At 35.4% G+C, this 4,178-nt stretch overlaps 1 long non-coding RNA gene across 1 annotated transcript; it reads left to right on the top strand.

The window, feature by feature from the left end:
• The first annotated feature begins 734 nt into the window (after positions 1–734).
• Positions 735–3,724, top strand: LOC110935804. The gene is made up of 5 exons (XR_002589448.2): positions 735–1,129; positions 1,234–1,746; positions 2,214–2,311; positions 2,656–2,760; positions 3,483–3,724. It is a non-coding gene; the product is annotated as an uncharacterized LOC110935804 (long non-coding RNA).
• The last annotated feature ends 454 nt before the right edge of the window (positions 3,725–4,178 follow it).

A 4,178-nucleotide genomic window follows, 5' to 3' on the forward strand; every position in this document is an offset into this window, starting at 1 on the left:
TACAACCATCAAATGATAAATCAAAACACAAGAAGTCTACTAGACCACCAAATGATGAATCAAGTTTAACTAATTTAGACACAATTATCCCAAAAAATGTCTTAGAATGTCCAAATTTTAGCTACTTAGAAAAAATAGGGTTTCATGTTTTCAATATGTTTAGCTAACAGGTTTATTATTTATTATTTTTTTGATATAATCAAACAAACACGAACGAACGTAAACGAACACATTACCGAACGTAGTCGAACGAAAGAGACATGTGTTCGTGTTCGTTCGCTAAGCTAACCAAACGAAATTTTTTGTTCTTGTACGTTCGTTAAGCTAATCGAACGAACATAAACGAACTTCCCGCCGAACGGTTCATGAACTGTTCGCTGAACATTCGGTTCATTTACAGCCCCACGTCTCTCAATATATGAATATAAATAATAAAACATATACTATATCTTTAAAAGTAATATAACTTAATTCCTGACCCCCTATTAAGTCTTTCGACTATATTAGCACAAACTGAGTTGAAACCCTGTGTATTATACGAGTTGATTAAATATATTTTAGGGTTGAAATCCCATATATTACACGGGTTGATTAAATGTATTTTTACCTAATCTATATCTATATACTATATATAAGCATTTCCCATGTCTAAAATTGTAATTTCCGCCACATTTTTAAGACGTCAGCTGAAACGTCATTGCTTATTTCCCTAATTTTCTTCCTTCCCTCCCAAATTTGCCCTTCTTCAATGAAGTTTCAATGATTGTTCGATGTATCATTCAGTTTCTTGGAACAATTCAGCCCTTCTATATTAAATGTCATCATGAATCAATGCAATTCAACCGTTTTTGCTTCAATTGTCCCATCCGTTTCTAGCAATCAGCATTTAACATCCATATTCCGTTTCTTTCTTCATCTGGCGCATCATCTTCCTCCCTTAACCCTACGACGCAAACCGGAAGCAAGTGAGACATCAACCGCCACCCATTAAATCCAATCCATTTAATCTTCTGCTTCTTTATATTGGTATGGCCACGATGATATCAGACGAAGGGAGATGATAGAAGCCGGTACCCTGGCCGCCTCCGGCCAATGGCGGACAGGGTACCGGCGACTGCGAGTTATTCAGGTAAGATGTTTCAAGTTACATGTTGGATTATCCATTTTTAATGCTCTAGATGTCTTGTGTTTTGGCTAATTGTGGCTGATATTTCTATATGTTGATGATGGTAGGTCGGCGGCGTTTGACATGGGGAAGCATATTGTTGTATCGATTTGCATACTGGAAGATAAATAAAGATATTAGCAGACACCGAACCAATGTTGTATCAACCAATTTATATTTGTTTACTTTCTAAAATTGGGTTGCATATGAAAACTATCATTGTTTTCATTCAGAATGTGATTGGTGAATGACAACATAATGTATTGTCGTTCTTGCATTCCATCATGTTTTTTCTTGTATGGTGAGCTATAATAATGAAAATTCAGTTCCATTTCCTTCTCCAATCATCAGCCACCTTATGACTCTTCTCATATTTTCAGTGAAAACTTAAAAAATAGAATAAAGTTTTATGATCTCTCTTAATTTTTGGGGTGTGAGGATGTAGCTCTTGATTTTTGTTTTAAATCTTATTTTACATTTTTGCAGATGATGAGGCCTATTACTTTAATTAGTTCCTAGATTCAAGTGGAGGTTACTGAATGTGTGGTTGGTTGAACAAATTTGTTGTGGAATCAAATTAGGTACTTCTTTCATTTGGCAACAAAAATATGGGCATATGTCAAATATTCCGATGGGAGCCTATGTATCACTCTTGTTTGAGAAATAAGGAGGAACTAACCCAAAAGATTATGCAAAAGACACTGCTAGAGCTGAAAAGATTGGGCAGTTTTTTTCTAGAGCTTGCTAAAAATAATGCCATGTTTATTTTATGAAAGTAATATAGAAGTTGAATATAGAAGGTGCTTAAAAACACCCCTCTGAGTTAGTGTGCTGGGTAATGGGTCAAAACAAACAGTTTTTTTTTTTTTTTAAATTTGGATAAAACCATTCTGGGTCAAGCCAACAGTATAATTACTCTTTCTCAGCATTGAAGGCATCAACTCATTTATCTAGAGGTTTATTACCTGGCCACGGCACATATTCGAAAACTTTAGTTAAATTTTGCTTTCAAGTTTTTACACACCTAACCTGAATTACAATGTTGCAGTGACTCGGTTGATGAGTTATAGCGGCTGAAAAGAAGGCTAACTTAAATAATGAGCAACTGTAATGCAGCTGATGCTTTGTGTCTTCATTTTTATACAGGTAAAATGTAGCTGATGCTGATGTTTTGTGTCTTCATTTACCCCCCTTTTAGTTTTTAACCTAAACGGGTTTGCTGAAACTGACCCGTCCTGCAGTTTGTGTAACCACAGTTAAAAACAAAATGAAGGCTAACTTAAAATGTAGCTGATGCTTTGTGTCTTCATTTTTATACAACTAAAAGGGGGTAATATGATTAAAGGAAGGCTAACTATTTTTTATACAGGCTAACTTAAATAATGAGCAGCAGATGCTGTTCATATGCTTTTGGTATTCCTTTTGATGTCTTGAATATTTTATTTATTTCTTGTCACATTGCTGAATTGTAAGCTGAATTTGTTTTATAGTACTATGTTCATCTTGGAGTGATATCTGGTGATTTAGCAAGATTTGAGTAGTGGAAGATTTAGTAAAGACTTATCGAGATATCTGGTGATTCTACCAAATCTTAGGTAATTGTTTTTTAAAATTATATTGTTCTTTAAAATTCTAACTACATAGAGAGAGGAGTATAGGATGGACCAAGAGAGTGGAAGGGGTAGTTTACTATTAATGTTTTTTCATTACAGTTACCTCTAGTATTATTACTTTTTAACTCAAAAGTTGTATATACATTATTATTTTCTAAATAAAGCCATATCATAAACCAAAGGGGTGGTGATTGTGACCCATTCGCAAAGGCAAAGCTTTTAAGACCAAGCGTAGTCGTAGCAAAACGGGGCGTTTTTTGCCCGAAAACGCAAAACAACGCCCGAGTCGCGCCCCCCGGGCGTTTTTCTTGGATTTTAAAGTGTGTTTACATAAGGTTAAGATGTTTGTGTTAAAAGGGTATAATAGTAAAAATGTAGGTAGATATTGTTTAGTAGTCAGTTTACCCGCCCCGGTACGCCTAACCTGCATTTAATAACACGTAACCAACACTTTGCGCATAACCGACACCTAAACACATGAAACGACACCGAAATGCGCGTAACAGGCATTAAACACATGTATCTGGCACTGCTTACTCGTGTAAAGCCGGTTTTGTGTCGAGTGCTGCTTCAGTGCTTACCAGGCTGGGTTACGCACGTGTCCCAGCCCGGATACACGTAACTAGAGTAAAAAACGCGTAATAGACGATTATGGCTATTTACTCTTGGATTTATGATGTAATTTTTTGTTTATTTTACTGCAGATGACCACCCACTGGGTTGAATGGATCGTGTTCAGATCAACCCACGAAATCTCGGTTTGTGTTCGGGTTCAAATGTATGATACGATTTTCGGGTTAGGGTCGAGTTTGGGTTCGTGTAAATTTTCGGGTTCGGATAGGGTTGAACCCACCAATCTGCGAACACGACCCGAATCCACCGCATTTAATCTCACTTGATATATGTATTTATCTGTTAGCAATCTGTTTTTTTAGAAAAATCTCGATATATGTGTTTGTTTGTTAGCAATCTGTTTTTTTAGAAAAAAACGTGATTTTCTTTACGTATTTGCAGATTTTCTTTCCTGCAATGACCAAAATCATTTCAACTTCAGGTCCTCGGTCACATTTCATCTTTAGCAGTGTGACATCTTTTGTTTACACTGACAACATCAACACCAATTTATAAACTAATAGACGGGTATAATGATGTACATTATCAATGTTGTGATTGTCATTCATAACCTAACATAAAGCAGAACAATTTATAAACTAATAGACGAGTATAATGATGTAAATTATCGAATCCGCCGCAACGCGCGGGTTTCCCACTAGTAATAAATAAAAAACTCATATATTGTATGAGTTAAATAGACATGTGTATTACACATTTACACGACTTGAATAAATATAATATGATAAGTTAATACACACAGTTGTCAAGATACATTTTTGGAAAAA

Source organism: Helianthus annuus, chromosome 4, assembly GCF_002127325.2.
Source record: "Helianthus annuus cultivar XRQ/B chromosome 4, HanXRQr2.0-SUNRISE, whole genome shotgun sequence".
Lineage (NCBI taxonomy): Eukaryota > Viridiplantae > Streptophyta > Magnoliopsida > Asterales > Asteraceae > Helianthus > Helianthus annuus.